Raw genomic sequence first — 13,109 nt, 5'->3', positions numbered from 1 at the left:
GACAGAAAGGAGAGAGAGACAGCTCAACACCTGACTCAGGTCTATTTTTGGAAATCGTGCAGAAGAGGGCCTCCAGCTAGACTGGAGCCCACACTCCTCGTACAGCCTTCCGGAAACACCTACAGAAGGAAGTATCCAGGCAGACTGGAGCCTGTTTTTCTGCGTCCAGGCTTAGGTATTTATCCCCATGGGTGGGAGCTGATTGGTGGGTTCTTATGCAAATAAGGGCTACTGAGAGGTAAGCTTTGATTGGTGGACATACTGAAAGTGAAAGGGGCGTGTCTTAAAAGGGGGAGGGGGATGAATTTTCCTGCCGGTAGTCCTCACTCAGATGTGGGGGGCAGAAGTTGTTATGTAGATGAGGTAAATGCTGATTGGTGGGTTTTGCAGAAGGCAGAAGTTATTGGCAGTAAGCTTGGCTTGCCTGGAAATAGCGGTGGATCCCCAAAACCATTGGCAGATCAGGGAAACAGCGGTTGGTCAAATCTATCACTCACAGCCTCATGGGCTTGCTGAGCTCAGTCAGCCCCATGTAAAGGCAGGATGGTGGTTAATGCCTCACCTGCCGCTTCCTTTGGGCCAGGCCCCACTTAGGTGAGGGCTCACTGCCTCTTTAGGTGTCCCCTCCTGGAGAGGGCCCCAGCCTACGCTTTTCAGAACTTCCATACTTCTAGTGGTAATTATAGGCTGTTTTCTAATTTGTTTATAAATTGATTTGGTGATGTAAATATTTATAAACCAGAAAGAGTTTAATAAATGTTTGTTAAGTGTTCACCTCATTTTGTTACCGAATGCAAGTTCATGTGCCTGCCACACTATAAGGCCAAGCAAACTGAAACATCGAAGTTTGGCACAGAGAAAGGTTTCTTGCAGGGCCAAGCAAGGAGGACAGTGTGGCTCATCCTCAAGAAAAACCTTGAACTCTCTGAAGGGTTTCAGCAAAACATATTTACAGCCCAGGTGAGGAGGGAGTCTCAGGGTACCTGATCAGCTGGTGCACAATTCTCTCACTGACTGATGTTGAAGTAACAAGGCGCTCAACACTATCAACCCCTAGGCACCAGAAGGGCTGGGGGCTATGCTTTCTCGTTCAAGTAGTTAATTTCTTCCCTTTGGTGGTAGTTTTAAGCATCTGAAAAACTCAGGAACTATACATGAGGTACTATGATCTGGGTGCTTCAGAGAGGAGCTACAGCAGAGGACATGGGGGAGGAGATCTGACTGTGGAAGGCCCCATAGGGTCCTGCTCAGTTAGTTTGAACCTCACAGCTGCCATATGTTATAGGGGATTATTCCATTCAAGTTCAGGGTTAGTTTGCCTAATTGGGACCAAGATTTGAATTTAGCTTTTTTGGAATTTTTCTTTTCTTTTTTCTGTTTTTTTGGCCATTATCTCACTTAAGGACTAAAGAGCTACAACATCTGGAGTATCAGGGACCCCCCTCCCTGCATAAAAAATCAACTTCTATGCTTCCAAATATGAAATGAAGAGCAATGATCCTGTCCTTGAACTTTGTGGCCTGAAAAGAATATGAAAATCCAGCAATGAGAGCACATACTCTTCATTACAATTATGACTGATTTGCATTGTGTGGTTAAGATTCTAAAGCCAATATTTATCTACTTTATTAGGCTTCCTAATTAAAACAAGTGGTACTTTTATAGGTGTCCTGAGGATTTCAAATTGTATAGGTCATAGTGTGACTTCTTAATGTGGTGCTGAGGTCTTGTCAACAGATTCAAATTGACAAGAGCAACTAATTAATATTACTAGAAGACAGGAACACAACAGTGTTTGCCTGTTTCTTAATTGATTCTCAATAAGATTTTACTTTCACTATCTTTGTTGGAATATACAGATAGCCCCCATTGCTTCAAACTATCCCAAAATTATAATAAAAAGGTATAATTATGCATATTTTAAGTATCCTGAAAACACACAGTGACATCTCTTAAAAAGAAAAATTCTGAGATGTTTGTAACAAAATGCCCAATTTTAATTTTAAAAGCAACAAGATCGATAACAGTATCTATTTAAGTTCATAAACTTTTCAAGTTTTGAATAAGGGAAAGGAAATAGATTTTGCACAGGCTGTTCCCTCTGTCTGGGATATGCCTCCCTCAGACATCTACATGGTTCACATTCCCTCCTCCTTCAAATCTTGGCCCCTTCCGAGTGGGAACTTCTAAGACCACCCTACTAAAAGCTGAATTCTCCATCCTCATTCTCTGCATTGTCTTCATACTCTCGTTCACTCTGATATAACATACATTTGCCTATTCTTTTCACTGCTGTATCCCCGGTGCCTAGAAAAGTACTTGGCACATAGAAAACACTCAAAAAATATATTTTAATAAAAGATAAAAATAGATAATGGGTCAGGGAAGATTCCAGATTATCCTTATGACCAAAGGTTAAATGTCATATTGCAAAGCTTTTTTTTTTTTTTTTGCCTTCAAAGTCCTAGAACCCGATTCCAAAACTAGAAATGATTCTCTTATCCTTGTTATAGAGGTGAGGAAACTGATACTCAAAGATGCTACATTACTCACTCAGGGTCATGCGCTGTGTGCGACACTTACCATGAGTCTGTCTTCCGGCACCAAATTCAGTGCTCTGACAATGTAAATCAACTATACTTCAGTTTTTAGAAAATGGTGTTAAAATCAAAAATAAAATTTATAAAGAAAATAAATAATGTAGGAGGAAAAAAAGTCAGTACCCTTGTTCCTATGTCAATTAATTCTTAGCAATATATTTAGTCAGCGGAGTCCACAGATGTTACAGTGAGCATTAAAAGCTTCAGGTAAGTAATAAAAATAAAATCGCTTCGAGGAAAAGAAAACAATAGGAAGAGGTATTTGTATAACCCATTGGTTCTCAGGTAGGGCAGTTTTCCCCCCAGGGGACATTTGGCAATGACTGAGACATTTTTATTGTCACAAATGGGAGAGTACTACGTGTATCTGGTGAGTAGAAGACTAGGAGGCTGCTAAATGATGCGTAAGACAGCCCCACAACAAAGAATCATCAGGCTCAAAATGTCAATAGAGCTGAGGTTGAAATACCCCGATAACCTGAGATGTGCTTAGTCCTTCACACACCAAGCAAGACTAATGCGCCATGAAAATCGGTAATAAGAGATACAATTCTTATCACATTACCTTAAATCATTTAGTCTACTGCTTTAGCTTTAAACATTATTGTTTAAATCAATGTACTTTGCTTACATATAAAACCTTTAATTCGCATTTAATTACCAGTCAATTTGTTTTCTTGTAATTAACTCATTAAATGTCTTACTAAGTAAAAACAACAGTAAGCAAATGAGCCAATTAGTGTCTAATTATCGGTTACTAAAGATTACTACAAATGACTTACAAATGACTAACTTCTCTACTATTACTGGGAATTTTGATTGGTAACCTTCAGTAATTGACTGCAATTTATATAACAGGGTGTATACATAAACTGCATGACTGTCAGAGCTGAAGCAAGAAACTTTCATCATTTCTTGGGGAGAGAAGCTCATTAGCAAAAGGCTGTTTTGGATTCATGACCACATGCCTCCACCCTGCGGCAGAGCTTGGAATGAGGAGTGGCATATTGGAATCAGAAAAAAGCAGACAGCAGAAGTATTGAACTAAGGAGGTGTGGAGATACCAGCTTATCCAGCACCAGAACGCTGGGGGGGAAGCTGTAACTGAAGTCAGAGATCAGGAATCAAAGTCCAACAACTCCAGAAGGTAGATTTAATGACTGTAAACTGTTTCCTTTATTGTTATTGCCTGTTTTTCAGGTGGAGAAACTGGGCACAGAGGAGCTCAGCCACTTACCCAAGGACAAACAGCAAGTGAGCAGGGATTCAAGCCAGCAGTCTAGCACCAGAGTTGCTCTCTTTATCACTTGAAAATGATGCCTTCCCCCTTCTATTCTGCAGACTCAATACAGAGCCTGCCTTTGCAGAGTGAAGTGTAATAGGTTTGTCACACTGGCAAGTTTAATTGAGTGTGTAATCCCAGAGAGTGGTCAGTTACATAGGCACCCCCCCGGCCTCAAACACCATGCCATTAAACAGGCTTTAAGTGATTTAAACACTTAAATAATGATAGATACTTTGGAGTCAGGCAGGTCTGGATTTGGGTTTCTCCTCTGCGGATTACTATTAGTGTGACTTCTGGTAAGATACATAATCACTTTCAACCTCAGCTTTCTCATCTATAAAATGGGAGTAATAATACTTAGCCTTAAAAATGCTATGATGATTAAATAAAATCACATACAATGTTTACACTAGAACCTGGCATATAGCAGGTGTTCCCTTCACTCATATAACAAATGGCAATCTGAAAATTCTTTTGTAATTTTTTATTATTGTGCTAAAATTAAGAAGTGTACTATACCCAAGAAATCAAAGATAACACAGTATAAGTTTCTTGTTTCTACACAAGAGAAGTTTACAGTTCATAGTTGTGTGGGGTAGGGGTATTAATAATTAAAGGAGTGGCAAAAAAGGGGGTAAAGAAACCTAGGAGATCTGCCATTTTTATGGAAGCCGATCTCCTATGGCTTATGGGCACCAGAAAATAGCCCAGAAACTCATTTGCTCTTGCATTTCATCACCCAACATTTACTGAATATCTAACTCTCTGCTAGGCGCTAACTTGCTCACTATAGATATAGAAAATTTTAAAACAAAGGGAAATCGTTTATGGTAGGAGACAATGAGTTTTTCCCTACTCCACAAATATCTACGAAGCACTAGACATAAAATGGGGAATAAAAAGCCTGAAGAGCTGCCGAGATGCCTGCCTCTCCTGGAACTTAGCGTGAGAAGTTTGTGACATGTTATAACAGGGGGACGGGATACAGAGCACAGATACACAACACCCTCTTCAGATCCGGGGCATCATGGGAACTTCCCCGTGAACTGTCTCTTAACGGCAGGATGAAGGATGAGTAAATGTTTCCAGAGACCTAGAGGCAGTAGAGCAGTCCGGCTCTGAGCACGTGGCTTGGAATCCCAGGTCTGACTCTTCCTCCCTGTGTAACCTCAGGCAAGTTACCTAACTGCTATGTGCACCAGGTTTTTATAAAGTGAGGATAGTAAGACTCCTTCCTTCATGCTGTTGCTAAGAGTGCATGCATTCATAATACCGAATGCATTAATAAATATAAACTCCTCGGAATTCTAGCTAGCTCATAATGAACTACACAGCAAACTTGGCTGTCATTTTTTATCCTTCCAGTTTCAGCTCTAATGAGAAGTGAATGGTATGTGCAAAAAGTCAGGGACAGGGGAACCTGGAACCGCTTGGAAGACTGCATGTAGAGTGATTGGACTTGAGCAGAGCATTCCTCGGGGGGTGCAGAGTGAGCTCCGATCATGCAGGAGAAGACTGAGGACTGGCTCCTGTACTGACTAATCTGGATTTCGTCATGAGGGTTACAGGTTGTGGGAGACACAGAAGGATTATTAAGCATGGGAGTGACTGGCTCTAAATTCTGTTTCAACAAGATGACTCTGTCAACATTGAGGAAAACAGGTGTGTTAGAGGCAGGACTAGCTGCAAAGAAATCTGTTCCAGTACTATTGCGGTACTCATCCTGGTGAAAACATTAGGGGTCTGGACCTAAGGCAGAGCAGTGAAGGTGGACAACTTCCTAGTAGGTGAGGCAGTTGGGTTAAAGGTCTTCTTCTGACCTCCTAAAGCACTGATCTTACATCTCTCACTCATACGTTGAGGTTCAAGGCAAAGATGTTTGTGCATTTTCCCTAGGGCTTGGACAATGTGGATTTTCTTTCTTTTTCTTCCTGTTCCTCAAAAGACATTTCTTTTTGGAATGATCTCAAAAGATGATGCATTCTTGCAGACTTATAAGAAAAGAGCCCAGAAGAACCACTGGTCTCCGTGGGCAGGCAGCAGTCTTATTTGACACAGGACCCCTGGATGGAACACCAGGGTTAAAAAGACATCCTTTGATTTAAATCCCCAAGCATGCTGTCTTACCAGGCCTACCTCCTATGCATTATAACATCTCCATGTACTGTATTTCATGACAAGAGGTGGGAGGAAATTTACTCTTAATCTCATCCATTCCACTGAATTAAATCATGTCCTTTTGAAAAATGCATTTTAAATTACGAACAATTTGGATTAGTGTCGTTTCCATAAAATGTGCTAATAATGAGTTATGTGAGTCCCCGTTTCGGAGAAAGGACTAATTCATCAAGGCTAACTGAGCTGCTTTAGAATCTCCTAAAAAGTGCAGATGAATGTGATTTCAGAATCATTTATTGTTAATGGGCAGAGCTAAATTTGTTGGCAAAATTCCTCTAGTATTCTTGGTGAATGACTCCAGGTGCAGTCATTAAGGTCAAATATCACGGTGTCAATGTTGAGATTTTTTTTTTCCTATAAAAACTAAGGGAGGATTACATGTCTCTTAATATAGAGGTCCCTAATAAATTATGTCCCACCCGCAGCTCTTACGGCAAGGTTAAACTCAATAAAAATGTGTGCTTGTCAAAGTTTCAATTGTAGACTTAAGAAAATCAGAGCCTCATTACTATAAAATCATAGAATTATAGGCCTAGGAAGGGAAGGGCATAGCTTATTCTCCATTCCCTTGGCTCTAGATGAGACGATACGTAAAATGGTGCAATTCCCTTTGGCATGTGAAAGCCATCTGCTTGTAACACATCCCTGAGGACCACAGTGGTTTTAGCTGATCTGGCCGGAAAGGCAGCTACTTCCTCTTTTTCTCACCATTTAACTTGGGCATCTGCCAGAAAAGCCCATTCGGTCAAGAAGCACAACCTTCCAAACAGAAGGACCATTTATCTTATCAAGGGTGTTCAAGGACCTGTACTTTCCTACTTCAAGTTCTAAATAGGTTTATTTAGGGCCAATGGGAGGATGACATGGGATAGTAAATTTTCCAAGACTGCCATTCTCGAAAAACCTGTTTCAGAGATTGACGGCCCTCACAGTTCAGAATTTGAGTGCAATTTGTGTATAGGGCAGAAGGACTTGAAAAACCAAGTCTAATCTCGCTCCTTTTTCACATTTACAAACCCAGTGATGTGAAAGGACTCCCTCGGTCCCATGACTAGATAAAGGCAGACCAAGGACTAGAACTCAATTATTGCACATAGTAACCTAGGTGCCTCGGGCTATGGGATATATCATGCTTCCAGTTCTGTTTTGACCATATGATTTTCATTTTCCCCTTCATTATTAGGGGGAGGATCTGGAGATTATTATTATCTGGAGAATTTAACTTCTGGCTTGCAGAAATTTTGAGACTTGAGGTATATGGGAACCAAGTCTCTAAGTTACTGAGTCATTAAATGAGTTGTTTTATTGCCTCAGATGATGTGGCCAAGTGCCCCCAAAATGGATATTTCTTGTTTAAAGGAAGAATCTCAACCATACAAAGGATCACAGGGAAGCATATACAATATCTTATAGTAGCTTATGGGGGAAAGGCATATAAAAATGAATATATGTATATTCATGTATGACTGAAGCATTGTGCTGTACACCAGAAGTTGGCACAACATTGTAAACTGACTATACCTCAATTAAAAAAATTCAGGAAAAAAAATCAATCAAAAAGGAAAATCACCCTGAATTCCCCATGTTCTCCAGGTAAGCACTTTCGGTAATTAGTATCAGAACTGAGGGCAAAGACTGCACCCCCATGGCTGGGAGAGTATGAGCTTGGAACTTTTTACAACTCTTCCAGAGACCAGACGAGCAACAAGGGAGACTGAGCAATCATAGTTTCAAACTCCTGTGCTACATTCTCTCTCCCAACCTCATAAAATAATCAAATGCACCTACGAGTCCTTTCCTAGCCCTGCTTGATATTTAATTTAGTAGGCACTTGTGCTAAGGGCTGCATGCGTAAAAGGATTTAGGAGCAGACTGTTTGGAGGAAACCATAGTTTCAGGATCTCAACTCAAGTCCACCAAAGAAAGTGCTATTTCCTTGTAGGAATCGCAATTCCTGCAACAAGGAAAACTGTGAAAATTAGAGCTGCTCTACCTAAAAGCCCTTTGTGTCCTCTGCACATTTTCGCCAGGACCATGCACTCTCTGACCAGGGAGACTTGGTTAGAGTCAAGGTGGGGTGTGGGAGGAGAGCCGTGGATGCTTAATGGTTTGAAGTCAGTGACAAAATCACTTGGAGATTCCTGCTGATGTCGTCAGGGAGGAGGGAGATTTGTAAATCCAGCTAAGTAGCCAAGAAATGGCTTTTTCATCTTTCTATTAAAAGTATTTTTAACGGGAGAAACCCCAGACTGAGAAATGTCCGCCAGGTTCTAATAGTCATTTGAATATAAAGAATGGAATCTGGACTACAACCAAGTCTGATGAACTTTCAAGTAGTAGATCTTAAACTGAAAAAGAAAATTTAAATTTTCTGTAAGGAAAAGGAAGGAAAAAAGTCCCTTTCACAACCCTAAAACACACTTAGCTGAGTGGGGCTAGACCAGGGTCAGCAAACAGCTTATACACAGGGTCAGAGAGTAAGTATTTTAGAGTTTTCAGGCTCAAACCGGTACTAAACTCTGCCATTGCAGTGTTGAAAGTGGCTATACACAGCACAATGTTGTCTCAGCTGTGTTCCAATAAAACTTTATTCGTAAAGGCAGGTGGGCTGATTTTGGCCTGCTGGCTGGTTCAGGTTTATTAATCCCTGGTCTAGACTTTGATGCCAGGCTGGCTTCTGAGAATCCTAAAGGGATCAAATTTCAAACTGAAATGTCCGAAGAAGAAGAAGAAATGTATGAAATGGAGGTCGTTGGGTTACCATAGACATCTGTTGACAGTTGCCACATAAAACTGTAGAAACTCCTGCGACCTTTCTCTTGACTTGATCTTCTTGACTTTCTCCCATAATATTCAAAGATTTATGGATGAAGGGTCTGCTTCTAATCTGGCCTGCTTTAAATCATCCTAATTTAATTGTCAGCTATAAAAATTGGATATCATAGAATAAACCAGTGATAAATCCAACCCACCTTAGTCTTCTACAGGAAAATCACAGCACATTTTATAAATGGGAGGCACGGAAATGGTGATGTAAGACTGGCATTGAAATAAGAGCCTAATTGACTTCAACTAACTTTTCTCAGTCCTCTCTCATGATTCACCTTTTAAATTTGAAGCGGGGGGACTCGCTAGCAATTCTCAGCTATTTTAACTCACATGTCCTAGAGTTTTTACTGGAGAAATTGTGTGTTTAAAATTCACACACCATTTATCATTTTGTTTGATGGCAGGAGAAAGGAACTGCCTAATGTCCAGATGTGTCGTCCTTTGTTAAAGGCTTTCCTTCCCTGTGACAATAAATCAATCTCCAGCTGTGTGTCAGCAACACTGTCACACCGAGAAAAGAAGCCCTGGCTGCTTTCCGTATTTTAGGCTTCTCTTAAAATGTCCAGAATTTAATTCACCTCCGTAGAATCAAAAACCTTCATGGGAGAAAAGACTTTAGGAAGTCTCCTCCTTTATCACCAAAAGAAGCCCAGGCTGGGCTTCCCTTCACTGGTGTGCAGGGACTTCTCTGGTTGGTGCAGTGGTCTCTCCTGGCAAGAAAAACCCTCCTCTTCTTTGCTGTGTCTTAGCTAGTTGTAACCTCTGCTAGCTGATTTATTCTAAAAAACCTCAAATATTATTTTAGTATAGAAGTCATATTAAAATTCATTTTTAAATATGGATTTTTGTAACTTGAATAAACAGAATATTCTCATGGAAAAGAATGCAGTTTATTTGTCTCTCCTTGATGGAGAAAATACAAGGTGGGTGGATTCCTAGATCACAGAAAAAAAATGCCCCTTTTTGCCGCACTCCTGAACGTTTGCTCTTCGTCTACAGTCTGCTTTGGATCTTTCATCTAAAGCAGCTTTCCTTGTGTTTGTCCTAGAAGCAGACCCCTTCTTGCCTGCCTGACCCCTCTTTCAGGGAATGATTTAACAGACCTGTGCCTCACATACTCACACAAAAGGCAACGCAGGGTATGTTTCTGTGTTAAGAAGGCACAAAAACTACACCCTCTTCTGGTATAGCTCGAGGGCATCAGGGAAAGAGCTGGGACTCAGATCTTGATTCAGACACAACTCTGGCTCTGAATCTCATCTGAAGTTTTGAATCTGAGCCTCATCGGAAAAGGGGACCATCTAACACCTCCCTCAGAGTTGTGGGATGAAAGGAGACAACGCATGTTTGTAGATTGTAAAGTGCTAATCTGCTACTGATGGCCTGTTGAATTTCCCAGTACAAATAAGGAAAACTGTCTCATGATCATGACCCCGCTCCCCCTTGAGCCAGATGACCCTGGAGAGGGTCAGACGCCAGAGGCTGTGTATCATCTTCAGCATCATCCAGAAGGAAGTTTCTTGCCTTCCACAGTGCTGGCCACAGTGCTGCCTGCAGACCATGTCAGCACAGGCCTTTGTAGCCTTAATGATGTTGGCCTGAAATGCTTAGAGCAACAACACTACTTTTCCATAGGGTCTGGGGAGGGAGGAGACAGAGAGGAAAGAAGGGGACCAAGGAGTTAAAGGATAAAGGGAATATTAGATGATTCTTATTTCTGCAGAAAGGGAGCTTTTTATAGGCTACCCCACAAGTGGAAATTGTTTTATTCATTCCTACAGATCAAAGAGACCCAGCGGAAACCTCAAAGAAGCGAATGCCATGCTATAGCTAAGGACAACAGCAAGCTTCCAGAATGTGTAGACAAAGACAGGGACTCCATGCCTTAATGGTGAAATATGAGCAGCTGTCAGCTGAGAGACCATGAATCTTACGTACTCTAATGTTCTCCAACAGTAAGACGTGACTAACTGAGCATGAACTGTGTGCAGTAAGAGCTGCCTGGCGTCAGGAGAAACCCATCCATGAAAGAGGCGAAGTCAAATCAGGTACAAGGAGCACTTTAACTTTTCCTTAGTGAGGAGGGTTAGAAGGTAACCTTAGAATCCCATCTTAAAAAATAAACACACATTTTTTTTCACTGTGAGCTACCACAAGATCTTGTATATATTTCCTTGTGCTATATACAGTATAATCTTGTTTATCTATTCTACGTATGCCTGTCAGTATCTACAAATTTTTAACTCCCAGTCTGTCCCTTCCCACTCCCCTCCCCCTTGGCAACCACAAGTTTGTATTCTATGTCTATGAGTATAACTGAAAAATTGTGCTCTACACTGGAATTTGACATAACATTGTAAAATGACTATAACTCAATAAATAAATTTAAAATAAATAAATAAATAAACACACAAAGCCCCACTGCATAGAATTTAATTTGTTTTATATACAGATAGGTATGCTTCTAAAATGAGTTTTGCTGCTGTCTATCTGGTTTTATAACTTTCAAAAAGTATTTTAGAAAATGACCTGACCTGAGTCAAAAGCAACTGGTAATCAAACATCTGGTGTCCCAGTTGGGGAAGGAAGCAGTCCCATTGCTCCTAACAGAACTGTGCCATCACCGGGTGTTTTTCTATCTAGTTCTGCCACGTTTGATGCTTACTGTGAAATGTGCTTCTGACTCTTCCTTCCATATATTGTGAGCCAGAAACTGTGAGAGTTTGCAATTTTCAAATCATGGATGTTCATGGGGGGTAGGGTGGTATGATAAGAGAATTATTTCTTAAATAAACCAAAACTCAAAATCCTAAGAGTAAGAAGGGAAGAGCTCTCAGAAGGAATCACTGAAAGAGGAAAGACCCAAGGGGGGTTGTCTCTTTGATGAACACATCCCATTTTTATTTAATCCTGATGCCAATCATATGTGTCCTCAGAGGATATAGCTTAATTGGGATAGACTGAAATTCTCAAATGTGACTTAATTAAAACCAAAGAGTTAACAAAATACAAACAAGGAAGGCACACAAATGTAAAAACAGAATCATCACATTTAACAATTACAGGCTCAGAGTCTTATTACAGTGAGTTTAACAGGCATGGCACTCTATACAGAGTATTTTAAAAAACTATTTAAGCAGAACTGAGTGAATATACTGGCTCTGCTATTATTAGCTATGCAATATTGGAAAATTTCATTTCCATGAACTAAATTTTCTCATCTTTAGATAAAGGGTGATAGTATTTTTTTTTCCATGCCATATTAAGTGACTCGGTCTCCGAGCAACAGCTGAATAATCCAGAGGTTTACATTTGACCCAAGAGGTGTTAATCAAATACTCTTTTCTAAGCATTTGAACGTTGTTGGATATTTTAATTGAGAGACAAAGATTGAAAGTCTTTGGAGTAGGGTAACACTGATACCATTGTTCTAGAGAAGATAACCATAAACTCCTGAAATAGTAGGGGCTGTTTATTCTCCTTGCTCCTCCACAGGCATGCTAAACTCTTCCTGCGAACCTGTGAGATGCCAAGGATCCTTCCAATAACTGTCTGTGGGTTTTCTTGTTTAGTGTGTGTATGTGTATTCTCAGTAGCCATAACTTGCTCTCTTGTTTCTTGTAATCAGAAGAATTTCAAACCAGAAGGAAATAGGTATTAGGAAGGAGAATAGTACAAGAAACGGTTTCTGAAGTGCGGATCTTGTATAAAGCAGGAGCAGGGGCCCTCCCACCATCCTGCCTGGGACCCCACAGCGTAATGCACAGCGGCTGATTCAACAATTCCTGGTTATCCCTGTCCAGGTTAACTTGTGACCCAGGCTGGCCAACTGAATCATCAAAACTTAGACACTTTGGAAGTGATTCATCCAGGACAGGCTCATGACCTACATGGAGTCAGTAACTCAATGCTAGGACCTTTGTTTGAATTTGGAGGAAGGAAAAAATCTCTTTCTAATAGTTAATGAGGCGATGAAACATAACACTGGAGCTACTAGCAGCAGTCTCAGCACATTGAACAGAGAACCTGCCTGAGAAGGAATCAGTAAGAGGAGAAGACGGACACTTCATTTGAGAACCTGGATCCGGCCAGGTCTGAATACTATCTTGATACAAGGCCCTGAAGCCCTTCAAAGTCTTCATGAAAAGGATTATTTTCTTTGGTGATAGTTCAATAGCATCATTAAAAGCTTTTGCTTATGAATGTAATGCTGTCCA

General features: G+C 40.7%; 1 long non-coding RNA gene across 1 annotated transcript; it reads left to right on the top strand.

Annotated features, from left to right (window-relative positions):
* Positions 1-866: 866 nt before the first annotated feature.
* On the top strand, positions 867-11,212 carry LOC140686302 (uncharacterized). Its single transcript, XR_012060021.1, has 3 exons — positions 867-960; positions 3,459-3,747; positions 10,674-11,212. It is a non-coding gene; the product is annotated as an uncharacterized lncRNA (long non-coding RNA).
* The last annotated feature ends 1,897 nt before the right edge of the window (positions 11,213-13,109 follow it).

The sequence above is a fragment of the Vicugna pacos genome, chromosome 16 (genome assembly GCF_048564905.1).
Source record: "Vicugna pacos chromosome 16, VicPac4, whole genome shotgun sequence".
In the NCBI taxonomy this organism is placed as follows: Eukaryota; Metazoa; Chordata; class Mammalia; order Artiodactyla; family Camelidae; genus Vicugna; species Vicugna pacos.
This window is presented reverse-complemented; position numbering and strand designations above follow the sequence as displayed.